Source organism: Hetaerina americana, unplaced genomic scaffold (genome assembly GCF_022747635.1).
Source record: "Hetaerina americana unplaced genomic scaffold, ioHetAmer1.1.p SCAF_4, whole genome shotgun sequence".
NCBI classification, from domain to species: domain Eukaryota; kingdom Metazoa; phylum Arthropoda; class Insecta; order Odonata; family Calopterygidae; genus Hetaerina; species Hetaerina americana.
The window spans coordinates 63561003-63576108 of NW_027286985.1; positions in this window are offsets into that span (position 1 = coordinate 63561003).

The following is a 15106-nucleotide window of genomic DNA, read 5'->3' on the forward strand; positions in this document are numbered from 1 at the left end:
ACTAAGAATTGCGATAATTTCGTGCTTATTACAAAATTTTACAATATATTGGAATACTATGCTTTTTGGGTGATAGAAAATGTATAGAATCTCATGCTGTTTTAGTGCCATCTGAATACGATAGTTAAGAGCTATTACCGTAATTCATATTAAAAAATATGTAATAATTATACAATATGTTAAATTAAATCTGGTTGCCTTGTACTGTTGGCTTCGGAGTAATCAGATCATTTTCAGATAAATAGCTTGCCTACTACGTTATCCCATTTGATGAATATTTAGTAATACAGAGTATTGTTCCAACAAATGATAAATAAAAGGGAATTGATTTTAAAATCCTTGTCATATATTTCCATGGCGTTGATGACTTATTAATAAGGTTTTTTGGACAATTATATAGCTCAGTATTTACTTGAAAACTGTTGCCACAACTTACACTTAAACGCCAGTTAAAATCGTTTCTTGATTCCATTAGATATTAATGCAGCCATGAAAACTATCACGTGCATCCCGTAAATTACTTACCCCGCTAAATGTTTAGAGGTAATAATAAAATTTACAGTCGATATTTATGTAAACGGTTCTTAGCCATTTTCCTCGGGTACTGAGTAATAAGTCATGGTCTTTAGATACTAAGGGTTTACGAGCACTAATACAGGTTGCCCAGTTTATAAGGGTAGGCCCGTGGAAAAATCCAGCCATAGACTTCTAAAAATACGTGCAAAGAACCTATACCCCGTTTACCTTACACCATTCCCTTCTTTAACCCCCTCACGCTTTTCCTTCTCTTAGTTCCATTTAAAACAGGTCTTTGACTCCCTACTCTCCACTAGCCCTAAATATTCCCCCAGTCAAGTTCTTCTCTTCTATCATGTGTATTTCACTGTATGACTTCCAAAATATATTCTCCAATCATCTGCACACTCACGTATCAAAATATGATTATAAACAGGAAATACAAATAATAATGAAGTAAGATACTATTTCAACAATGGACAATGGTGGCATTCTTTCACAATAATTTCGTTTTTTGGCAAAGGTCTCGTAAAACGCATTTATTGAATTGTTACTATACCTTCCAAATCACTGTCAATTTCTCAAGTTTAGAAATAACTGGCCTTCTGACTTCAAATCGCAGACAGTAAATTTGGAGAAACATTGCCGTATCCTTAATATTCCACTCAGGTTTTCCCATAAAGCATTATGAAGAGTAACGATCTAGACCAATCTTTAGCCCAATTTGATACCCCTCAAGTTCCCTTTGCTTGCCATCTACTCTATTTCAAATTCACCCGGCCACTCTTAATCCTATCTGAAACATTTATTGGAATGAAGAAATAAATCTCTTCGATTCCAAAAAAAAATCCTAAATTTTCCGAGTCTACATATACCTCGTCCGGCAGCGAAATCCGAGTCTTTACCTGCGTAAAACCAGACTCCTTTCAACCGCATAAATCACGGCCCCACGTAACCTCGGGTCTCTTCCTGATCCTTCCCCTCCCTTTACCCCCCTCCCCGGGGTTCTCACTAACCCTTTAGCGCGAATCCTCCATCTCCCGGACCCGCATCCTCCTAGCCCTTCCCTACCCCCCCTCCCGCACCCCGGCTAACCCACCGCTCTCCTCTCTTTTCTCCTCCCTCTCTACCCTTCCCTACGCTCTCTCTCTCAATTTCAGCTCCACTTTTCCGCGTCGATTCGGTTAGTTCATCCCTGGCCCACGTAAACCTCTCTCCGCCCCGCCCAACCACGTTAAAACTCCTCTACCTCCTCCGTCCCTTTCGCAGGCCGCCACCCTCTTCCGAAACCCTTTCCCTCTTCCCACCAAAGAACTACGAAGAGCATCCTTCACCATATCGAATACGCCAAAAGTGCCCGCTAGGAGGATTGCTCGAGTTTTACCCGCAAAATCAATATTTTTTTCAATCTTGGGGGCTTTGCTACAGGGACGTGGAATTTAGGTGGGCACGCAAGTTCATGCGTTCAACATGTTAATTAGATAATGGTTAACCTACTTATGAGTTAAGTTGAGCAAGAACGGTGGGGAAACTTTAGAAGGTTAATAATAGCCCAATAAACCAGTCTCCCAAACTTCTCTCATGGGGAAGTTTTAGTGTATCATACGAAATTCAACGTTTTGGAGTAAAAGCTAAATTTTCAAAATAATGGATGCAATTAGTTTTAACGTTTCGTATTAGCCAATTCGATTTTTCATGCGAAATTTCTCATGAACAAAAATTGAGCATAAAACTTTAGAATTCGCACGATAGACCACACACTTTCTTACCACGGTCATAAAAGCACTTTCGTTTCTATGCGCTAAATGCACGGATCCATTAAGTATCATATTAAGCGGAATATGAATCTCAAAAAAATTAAACTGGCTAGTGATTTCATGCGAAGTAAAACTTTATGATTTCGTCAGATTCCAAAAATAAAGTTATCATTGGCACCGATATCCATATTATCATGCAAATAAATCAAATATATGAGATTTCCAGTATTGCGATGACGAAAGTTATTTTTTACTAATTATTTCATAATTAGTAAAATATTATATAAATATAAATGGTGCTAATTATAATGAGCACCATTTATAGCATTAGTAAAAATATATAGAAGGAATATACATGGAATTTGGAATAAATACGTATACTGAATATTTTTCTTTCCTTAATCTGAAATATAAAGTTATAAAGTCTTTTCATGATTGTTGCCATCAATAATTCTTTTTCAAGGTCAATTACCCATACGAAATTCAGCACATTATATCTGGTGTAAATTTATTGTATTAGCGGTCTGCCGGCCGGTGATTTGGTGGTCCGTGAGAACAATGTTTTAGACCACAAGAAATCTTTGGTGGACCGCGGGAAAATTTGAAAGAAAAGTAACAAAAATTATCAAACTAAAAATTTTGCTACAACTGATCAAGGTTCATTAATAGAAATGTATTTATCCACTTTAAGTAGGTATAATTTAATTTCATATCACTACAATGGAAATATGACAATTATTTTACAGCTGATTATGCCCTTCAAAGAATAACATTTAACTGGATCGCGGGATTCACAAATGCTTTTCTGTGGTCTCTGACACTGAAATAGTTCGCGACCACTGCTTTGTGCTAGCATTCTTCATTAAAAACTTGTCATAGAGGGAATGATATTGTTTCAGTACAAACAATTGCTTTCATTGTTCGGTTCGTAGCATAACAATCGATATTTTTCAACAAAGAGTTATTTTTCGCCATTTGGTGACCTACTTTCGCAAGGTTATAGTTTTTCGACTCCAACAGGTAATAAGACGCATTGCAAACGCCATTTCATTGAAAAAATTATTACTTAAATAGCATGAATAAACAGTTTGTTATCGCTCAAATACAATTTTCTCACTGCTATCACTGAAATAATGGCTCCATGAAATGATTAAATGCATTCCTCTTATAAAATGACACGTTAATGCATTGTAAAACATTTCGTTACTCCGTTAAAATGAAACATTTAATTACAATATATATGTGCTCAGATAAACATGTGTAAATTACTGTATTTTTATTCAATTTTATAGAATTGAATATTTTACCCATAGCGCAATAATCTTATTTCCTGATTCTTGATTTTAAATTAGTGACCGGTAGGGCTATGGAATGACCAAATTTTAGCATGAAAAACGTGCCCATGCTTTGCAACTACATACTATTGCATGTCATAGGAGCTGTCTATGTGCTTTGATAGCACCGTGGAGGTATTTTAGCGACAAGGTAATAGATATATATATATTATTTATACTTATTGATAAGGTTTGTATTTTTGATAGCCATATCACTCCAGTAAGTCCTCTTTACATTACTGTAATCAGTTAATGTATTATATACATACAGGTATGCAGCGTATATATATATATATATATATATATATATATATATATATATATATATATATATATATATATATATATATATATATATATGCATTTACTCAGCTCAAACTTCTACGCTGCATAGTCCAAATGCGTCACCACGAATAAATTACGAAGAGATATTTCATGGGATTTATTACTAACATTGAACAGACAGTTAACAATAGACAAGTGTTGGCGTCATAGAAGGCATCATAGAAGGCATCATAGAAGAATAAGATATGTAGCTAACAAGAAATAACAAAAAAAGATGTATGCTTTAAATGTAATAAAGGATTTTAAGTTTCATTAAAAGCTACTCAACTATACAACACGGTTAATTGTTTCAAAAATCTTGACGCGAAAAGAGATGAAAATAATGTGCATGATAATAACCGCTGAATTTAATTATTGATCACTGAAATAGATGACTCTAAATGTGTAACCTTTCCCATTACTAATCAAACGCGGTTGAAGTAAAAAATTTTGAAGTAAGCAAAATTGAACTCCACTAATGCCTTCATAACTCTCTACTGGTGTCAATTTGTATCCCGGTCAAGGCGAATGATTTTTACTCTCTGAAATTTTTGCATTGATTTTAGAATATTTTAATGGCAAATAACGTGCACTGAAATTGCAAACAAACATTCAATGCTACATTTTTGCGAGAATGCAACATAGAAACTATTTTCTAGGTTTAGTTTGATGTCAGTTTACTAACAATTATTTTCAGCAAAAATTAATTTAATTTAAAGGTTTTCCTACTAAATGCTCCAAACTAAAAATCAAAGCTGAATCATCTTAATATTATGCATGAAAATTTTGATGCTTATGAAATTAATTCATTAAACATTTCCATTTCAGCAGGCACTACGCGTGGAATCTCAGGGCTGCAATTATCAACCTCCGTGGGGCGGAAGTCACGACAAAAAGACCGAAACACGCAGCAGAAAACTTCTTAACCGGGGAAGGAGCCGATAAATGTCAACCACCGACAAATTCCAGAGTATCCACTACTCTGCCACTGCCTATACCTTGCATAACCGGAAGAGCGTGAAATATCTCTGAGATTTTGTGGACAGCTCGTAGGGGAGCACGTTCTATATATCTGGATTATTTTCAATGCAGTTGTAACACATGGTTTAACATTCGGAACATTTGCATCAAATTATTGCGTGAAAGGGGACCTCAAGTGTAGCAGGGAAGATTGAAATAGGATCTGATAAATGTTATCGTCTTATCACTGAACGAGTCCCGACTTGCCCGGAGTCTTTGTACGGATCCATGCGTCGTGATGGTGCTTTTATTGCCTTCATCAAGAATTCCCGATGACTCTTTTCTATTATCCGTGCGAGAACTATGTCGGACACTACAAAAAGGTAACGGGGGACTACGTAAGTGCAATTCCAATCAGCAAAATCAGTGTCTACGAGAGAAGGGAAGGGGCAAAATTGAAACTGAAAGAGTTCCCATCCTAAAACACTAAGAAAGGTAAGAGTGGGGGAAAAAACCAACAAAAGGTGTACGTCGAGTAGTTTTTCGGAGGCGTGAATATGCAAAAGTTGATAAAAAAAAGGGAGCAAGTTTTTTCTTTCAAGTGGCACGCACTCGAATTAAAAAAAATACATAAAACAGTTGCCTGCGAGTCGCTCAGTGGTTCCCATTTCACGGCGTTCACCTCGTCGTTCCTGTCACTTTTTTCCCCCGACATGGGTGGCGTGAAGTGAACGTTAGTGAGCTACTGGTAAAGTGTGAACGAAAGGAGGTTGAAAGGTGGAGGAGGAGGGGGGGAATACTCGTGCTGCGGCACGGACCAAGAGCGAGAGAAGGAATGGAATAAAAAAGGGGAGGAAGGTGGCGAGTGGGAATAGCTAAACGAACATCGCGCAAAAGAAATCCGGAAAGAAGTGATAAATCGTCACGCGACTGTGGCGCCACTTTCACGGGGTGTGGGAGTGGCCCTCTAAGCGCGCTGTTTCTTTGAAACGGGAAATTTACGGTTCACGCTCCTTGCATCATCACTTCGTCATCCTTTTCCACTGCTCACCCGATTTTTTTTACACACTCTCACCAAGTGGTGGAGGTGGTGGTGGGTGGTGTTGTAGAGGGTGTAGGCTAGAGAAAGGGATTTTGGGGAAAGTGTGGGTGGGACTTCTAAGTGAGGGGCAGAGGGCGAGAGGAGAAAAGTGAAAAACGACTTTCAAGGGAGAAAATATATGGCAAGGGCGGAAGGGCGAGTGAATGTCTCCCGGTGACGTTTCGTGCACTCCCGGTGGAACATTAGAGGAGCGAGGATGGACTCGCGGCGACCGCGGGGCGGACCCAGGGGCGGTGGCACGGCCGTCGTCGGCACCGCTTGCGCCTGTGGTTTGGCTATTTTAGCGGTGATGTGCGCCGTCGCAGATGGAATCGTCATACAAGGTAGATATGTAGATATTTAATGATAAATGTATTTTTGATTTTCCCCTGCAACTTTATTTACTTTATAAATTATTTTAATTAAAATTTATAAGACCACCATGTACCGATGAAACTTCTAGAGACATGTATATGCTATATTATACAAAAAATGACCATGAAACTATAACAATTTCATGTTTCGTTTTTCTATAACGATCAGTTTGAATCAAGAGTGAACAGCAGATAAGACTTATAAACTTCGCACATGTTTGACTGTCATCACTCCACAGATAAAATGATACTTTCTGCAACGTATAAGATCTCATGTTTGACTCCAGGTCGTTCGTATAAAATTTAACAGGAAATGCACGCAGAGTTAATTTATACATTTTTTATAAATTTTTAAATTATATTTTTTTATAAATTTATAATCAGAAAAAAATGGTCCTAAGAAGTCAAACGAATGTAATAAGAACGAACAATAAATATAAATTCTGATTTTGTATTAAAACTTTCTTTACTCTTGGAGAATACAATAATATTTGCAAAATATTCCATATTTTTCGGAAATTAACCGTCGTTTGAAAAAGGTTTCCTAAGCAACCCTTGCCTGAAGGATGTTGGAGAAAAGTCTCTCAAGGAATCAAATCAGAAATCAATTAGGATTTCTGTTATTATCCACTTCTTAGTTTATTAACCGTTATTTTCTACTACTATTCATAGAAGTTCTTCATTGATAGCACTGCTAATTATTATTAAAATATTATTTTTACTTAACTGAGAATTAATAGTGGTGTAGCGAGGGCCGTCAGGAAACATAGCATAACAAAGCCTCTAATGACCTAGATCTCAAAATTTTTCGATAGACTTAGTATATATAGTTTTTACCTATGTCCTACTCAATCTAGTATTAATGCTATTATATATACTTTTAACTTAGCCTTTCTTCTTGAACGTCACATAACATTTTTTGCTTGCATGCGTCGTGTTCAGTTTGATTTGTGCTAAAGTTTGAATTCATGGCAAGTACGGTGGAGTACGGTGCGGTGCGGCAAGTACGGTTCAGTGGAGTACGCCATTAATTGACTAAACATTCTTAATTTGAAAACTAAGAAGAGACATACAAGACTTGCATAAATTTTAGCGGTAAATTTTTTCCTTACGTGTCCGTGAAGTGCTGAATTCAGACCATCGGTTTAGCGTAGATTGTATTGGTATTGAAAAGATGACAGTACACACCATTATTACTGAAAATTTGGCTCTACGATAGATCTGCGCTAAACTCATCCCGAAGGTCTTGATGGATAACCAAGAACAGAGTCCAGTATTCTGCTTGTGAAGACCTACTGCAATGGCACCACGAAGATTCTCCAACCCACTTTTAGTCCTGACTTGGCACCAGGAAACTATTTACTATTCCCAAAAGTGTAACTATCCCTCAGAGGAAACCACCATGGGACTCTTTAAGTGCCATCAAAGAAGCTTGAACATGTACCCTTAAGGACCTTCCGAAATCTGCCTAACGGGGAGCCTTTGAGTCGTGGAAAAGCCGCTGGAAAAAGTGCATAGACGCTCAAAAGATATACTTCGAGGAATTTTGAGGCATTGAAGCAATATCTGAAATAAATCTACTTTTCCGAAAATGTTCTCGATACGTTTTACACAAACAATGCATTTACAATATAGTGCAGTACTTTAGGAACTTCCACAAATCTATGTTATCATACTAATTAAAGCAGAAAGGCCAAAGAAAGTTCAAATCAATGCTTGCATTCAAGTCTAGTGTTCAAAATAGCCAGAACATACAGGATATAGCAGAATGCAACCTGTTTAGTAGAATATGAACACATGCAAAAGGTTGGCTGTTATCAAGCATGGATTTTGATGGATAGATGTACTCTTGTAAAAACTGCAATGATGTCAAAACTTTGCTCTAAAACATTGTTCTGGAATAGGTTTTTGGTATACATACCGGAATTTTAATTTGCATGTCAGACTTAAGAAAAGACGAAACAATATTAGTAAAAATAATGGTAAAACGGTTTGGAGCAAGTTATTTATATGGAAGCTCATTTCGCTTGTATATTTTGAGAGTAATCTTGGGTGAAGTCACGCAACGGCCACCGCAGGAGTACGGTGACGCTTCGAATGTGACCGAAAATCAACTTTCTTCATTTCCGTCAGATTTTTCAAATGCATCATTTTATGTTACCATGTCAAAAATTCTCCACTGAGGATATTGGAGGCAAAAACAATTTCAAAACATTGTTTAAAATTTAATAAAAATTAAAAGATATAATAAAATATTTGAAGGAAAAAAATTTAACCTAAGAATTGTAAACACCGAGGATTTGCGATTGAATAAAGGGAAGCATAGTAATTTTTAGTTCAAGACTATTTTTTGACTGTGAAAATATACAAATTAAAGTAAATACAGACAAAATTAACCGAGAATTTTTGGAGACAGTTTATATACTTGTTAAAACATCCTTGGAGTGCTAATACCCAATTTACGGTACTACATGACATTGAATCCTAAATCCAAAATCTTAAAGTATTTTTCCATTAGAGTCCGTTTGCATAACTAACTTGAAATTATTCTCATGTATTCATTAGCAAAAATATCACTTACGATATACTTTCTTGATAATACTTGAAAATTGTGTAGCAGGTTTATCTCAGAGAAATGCAGAAAGCTGCACATCAAGGGTTTCTGAGGCAGAAATAATTTATCGCCTGAATATATGCCCCATGACAGAGTGTGAAATCTTTAAATATAGTATAAATTTTGCCATTAAATATTAGAAATAATCAAATTTAATCTAATAGTAATAAAGGGCCATTTGTATTAGAAGTATTACATCGTAACTCATTAGCTAGAAAACATTAATGTGATATTTTGCAATTAAAATCGTGAGCATGCTCTACATAAGAATAAGCATATTCTGTTCGAACGAATAATGAAATACTGTCCATACTCAACTCCATTTAATAGCTAGTTTTTCTCGCATTTCCAAAAGCAAGTATGGTCGAATATTCTCTTAAACCATAATTAATCTGCAGTATTGTCGTAAGATCCGTATTTCTCTAATCTTCTCATCATCCACAATTAAAAACCCTACAATCTACCTCTATGCTTTTGCCTCAATTAAAAAGTTTTTGAACTGTAAAAACTGTATTCCATATTAAATTTTTTACCAATATACCATTTTCTTCAGGCTCCTTTAAGAAATGCCAGCTTTTTTAACTTCTGCAATGATTATTTTAATGTACCCACCACTCTAATCACTCTCATCATAAACATTTCCCAATCAAGTGAACTTTCCTTCTTTTTATCCGTACACCTAATTGATTTGATTAATACTCTAACTATGTAATTACGCACCTGCCTCCAGAATTCCCATGGCTCCCTCACCATTTCCTCCGCAAAAATGTTTATAAAAAATATTAGGTGATCAATGCCAACTATTTTACTCGTTTGCTTAGCACTTTCCATCCCGACTTACCATTCGGAATATGTAAAGGATATGAATGGGTCGCCTATCTCTCTAATGAAGCCACTGCTATTATTTGCAAATATTCATTATTTATGCCCAGCTTAACTCTGTTAAACCTCAAAAAGCAATAACTGTCCAATGGTTCTAACGATAAAGCTCCTTTATTTATTCTTTTTATCAATTCAGAATCGCTTATTTCTCAAATAATACGTACTTTAAAAGTTGTATTTCTGTTTGAATCAACGGATTTTCCTTTCATACATCTTAATATTTCTTTCAATTTTTCCACTTAGGAACAAACCTTAGCCGACCACCTTGGCTTTAACTATTCGATCATTCTGAAATGGGTTGCCCTATTAGGAACAATTACCATTGCTCCAGCCAGTGAAGCTCAAGATTAGACGGCTACAGACCGCATAAGACTTAACCCGCTTAACCCACGACTAGATTGTAGTCCATCGGGTATTCTTTAACTCATTTTAAGTGGGGAAATTTATCGTATTTCATCATTACACGCAGTAAAAAATAATACACTCGCAGTAAAAAATAGAACACAATTTAAAGAGAGCACAATATCCTAGGATGTATCTCCGATTTATTCACCATTGAAATCACTCCAAAATTCATCACTAAACTCAATTGTGGCTTTTCTGACTTCCACCGTGACGAACGTCAGTTTTTAAACGCCTCCAATTTTATATCCTATATCATTTGTACAATCGTTCACTAGTATATCAATACGGCTACGAAAAAAGTTCGTTTTATTGACTTCTTTTGCGGCTATTATGAAACATTTTACATTTACCGTATGCTATAACCCCAGATAAGCCGCAACAGCATATAATCTCCGTGAGTTTAGAAGAGATGACTTAATGTTATATATTAAAAGATTTTCTTCTCATCTGGGATCTACTTAAATTTAATTTCGATTTCTTTGAATTAAATTAAACACAAGAGTTGCTATGAAATGTCATAGTTCTGTACAAAAACAGTATTTCTATGAATGGTATCTTACTGCCACATATAATACTGAAGTCTTTTATTTATATACGTTTCAAATTTTAATTATGCAATTTAAGAAGAAGATATCAAAGGAGATGATTCATCCAACAACAGCATAAACTATCTAAAACCTCATAATAAGGTTATATTTGTTATACGTCCGTAGATATAGAGGTATGCCTGTATTCACGTATGCTAAAGGGGACAATTATTACCAATCGCCAAAATAAATTCATTTTCTGTTGGAACCAATACCGCAAACAGCAATTATATGAATGAACTTGTTATCATTGTCGTTATGAAGTTATGACACGAGAAATGAGATTGTATATTGAAAAATATTTTCCGAATAAAAACGTGGTACCCATTAAAAGGGAACGTTGCGCACAAATTTTCTTTCATATATACTATATCTTCAGATGAAGACGGATTGTTTCCGTCGAAATATCAAGAAATAACGTGTGAGTGTTCTTCTTTTTTTGTGTTTCTATATTGTGTGTTACTGTGTATTGTACTATTCGGCACTTCCGTGTTACGTCTACGAAAGCATATATATATATATATATATATATATATATATATATATATATATATATATATATATATATATATATATATATATATGTATATATATATATATATATATATATATATATATATATATATATATATATACACACATATATATATATACATATATATACATATATATACACACATATATATATAAATATATATATATATATATATATATATATAATATCATATAATACTCATAATGGATTTGTCACAATTTATTTTCAAACTTAAAGATGTGTTAAAAACGGTGACATCAGAAAAATACCAACAGAACGACTTTGTAGAAAGAACTCGTTTTCGACCACAAAAATTATTCGCAATGAAACGTTAATATGGTATCCAAAGAGAGGATTTGTTTTTTTTTTAAATGCACCTCCGTGACTTACGTATAACGGCTTCATGTCTCCCATCGGGGAAATTCCCGCCTTTTCCCATTCAGTTGCCTCAACGCGAGCTCTCCCTCGTACCCGCATGCTTCGTCCTCCTCAACCTCCCTTCCACCACCACCAATACAAAGTCGAACCGTGAACGGTGTAAGCGAGGGTGCAGGAGAACGGAGGAGGAGAGGGAGGTGGTGGGTCCTTCTCTCAGACGCTCCCAGTACTCCGCTCTACTCGATAAAAGCGAGTCTGGGGTCGAGAGATGGGGTGGAGAGGCGAAAGAGAAAGTGGTGGATGGGAAAGAGACGAGTGACATGCACTTCCCTCTTCAGTCGCCAATGCTTTCCACCCTACAGAACGCACACGGGGAACGCTCCCATGGGGAACTTTCACCGCTTCACCCATCCATTTATCGCCACACTGGGTGAATTTCTCAGTCCATTTTGGGAAGAATATCCACACGGTAATAATTATGTTTCAACCTTGTAAAAAGGGTCTTGAGAACAAAACACAAACCATATTAACGCTATTACCTCTCCGGGTTGTAATATTATTCTTAATATACTGCGGATTTAATATACTTAATATTGATCAAATATTTAATTTTATGCTGCCGCTTGATAATATAAACCCATTTCCTATCTGTGATGGCTGAGTTTGTAGCAAAATCTTGTGATTCGTGTAGAATCACATTAATGGATGAAATGAGAGAATTTATCGATCATCGTTGCCGATACACCGAAATGAGCACTTAGGATAATATTTTTGACCACCTAATAGTCAAATGTTTTCGGTTGTCTTCATTTCTTAAAATATTTTAACCAAATCATTGAATTACAAATAGCGGATATTAATCTGTTTCTCTTTTGCTTGTCGAGCAATATTTTTGGAAGATTAATAAAATTAAAACTTATACTTCAACACTCATTTCAGTCAAGTTATACTTCTGTTTAGTCCACAGAATCTGCGAATTCCTCAATGTTAGTGTTCATTCGATCCTTAAATTCTATCAATGAATTCAATTTTCATGAATACTAAATTTACTACACAACATTAAAATCTGTTCTTCGTGCGCAAGTGAGTTGTCACTATGAGATGCCTACCTCAGCGATGGCAGTATTGGTACGTAAAACGCTGACTTATGGCTTTTAGCGCGCTGTGTGTTATGGCGGGTGCTCGGTTTTCACTTGACTGCCCCTAATGCATAATTACTTTATCAACGTTAAAGGATAACATGAATTTCAAGAGACCGCATTCTATTTTTACATAATTAATTTGCTTTCATTTAATTTATCGATGGCCAACATTTAGGATTGTTTCATAATAAAAGCATACACGATGCAATATATAATGTCACAATTAGAAATAACCGCGATTATATTTCAAGCAGGAAGTACACCTACCCTGAAATTTCATTTTATGCCACCTTTGCTCTAAATAATCCCCACCCATCAGCCATAGACCCTATGTTACATCTTAATCCTGCTCTCAATTATGTACTCCTGGGAAGGGCTATAGGATTTTGAGAGGTTTAGACAAGTAAGATTAGGAATTAAGATGATAATAAAATAGGTAAAAAATTGATGACACCCGGAGTAGGAGTTGAAGCTGAAATGGCAATAGTATCTCGTTTTATGTTAACAAGGAGAATTATTTTTGTTATTGACTTTTTCGCTAGATGTGTACTTGATTGATTGAATTATGAAATTTAGATGAATCAAAACTTTTAATTTTTAGCCACTCTTCAGCAGAGAAATGCATCATTAAGGAACTTTTTTGGCAATCATAAGATTGATGGAATTTCTCACCCAACGGTTAAAAAAAACTCCAAATTCTCAAAACCGATATATCTATGTCATTACTAAATATACGTGCTTTGATTAGAAATAAATTCTTAGATAACAACTTTTTGCTGAAAATTGTAATTCTCTCTGGAAGAAGGAGGAAGTATCCAATTTAATGGGGTGTAATATTGGTAAAAAAGAACTTTTTATCCCTGACTTAAACATTTGTTACACCTTCTGCTATATGACACTAACCACATATACTGCATATTGAAAAAGCATCGGAATACACAATTTAAAAATACTCGATACGAATATCCATTTCTTTTCCGTTCCAAATAGTTTTTGATAGTTTCACGTCACATATTTCGGAGACCACTTAAATTATTTTCTAAGCGTGGAGATCCAAAACAGGAACTTACGTTACAAGAAGTGAGCATGAGACAGGGTAAAACTGTGGCCAAAGAAACTTTTTTGCAGTCTTTGCCTATCCTTGCTAGAATTTGGCCAAACAAGCACTCTTACAGCTCTAATTTTTTTGTTAAAGCATTTTTCACTTCTGTCTTGATTTTCTATGGGATATAATTTAGATGAAATGAAAAATATTTACCTAGCGCCTGCCAAGAATTCTAGAGCAGGCTCTAGTTTTAGCTTAAACAGCATATTTCAGTATCAGTTAATGGATGAGAAAAATCCGTATCAACTGACTGATTATGTCATTGAAGGATATACTTAGAACATATGACTGCAAATAAGTCCACGGATTTTAATCTGTAAACATAGAGTTAACAATTTGGTGTAGTCACACTACCAGGTCGTATTTGTGTTGGATGATTACAGTTAGTTGTCGGATCGGGTTTAGAGTCTAGTATTTTAAAGGGGAAAGCATTGAATATGACGAAAAACTCATTGAATATCTCCCTAGTCCCTAAAACTATTGTACTCGTTTTTAATGTGTTTCCTCCACGAAGAGTGGAATCATTTATCCTCCTCTCGCTATATCAAACTCTCCCGACGCTCGCTAGCATCTGCATTCGACCATTTCCATTTTCTGTTTGCCCGAAAATTCTCCTTTCTCCTCCCCCACTCCGTAAGTCCCCAGGCCTAAAAAATGTTCTCGCCTCCCTCCAACCGCACCCAGGATTCCCGTACCCTTTACTCCTCTCTACTCCACCCCCTCCCCCTCCACACACACACACACACGCATCTACATCTCTCCATCCGTTCGCATACGCCCCACTACAAACACCACACCCAATCCCCCACCACCCTACTTACTCTCTACGCCTCTTCCCCGACCCATCACGACCCCCGCCTCCAATTTCCATTCCCTCTAGACTCTCAGCCTTTTGGAGGGCGGTGGAGCGCGGGTTGGTGTATGGGAAAGTCGGGGGTGCCGGAGAGTTTCGACTGTTCTATAGAGGAGAATATTGAATGAAATTGTCCCTTGATTTTCCCTTCCGTGACGATATCGCTCTGTGTGTGATGGGGATGGAGGAGAAGGAGGGGGGGAAACTATTCGCGGAGATCAATCAATCAGTCAATCAATCGTGAACAGCAATCTGTTGA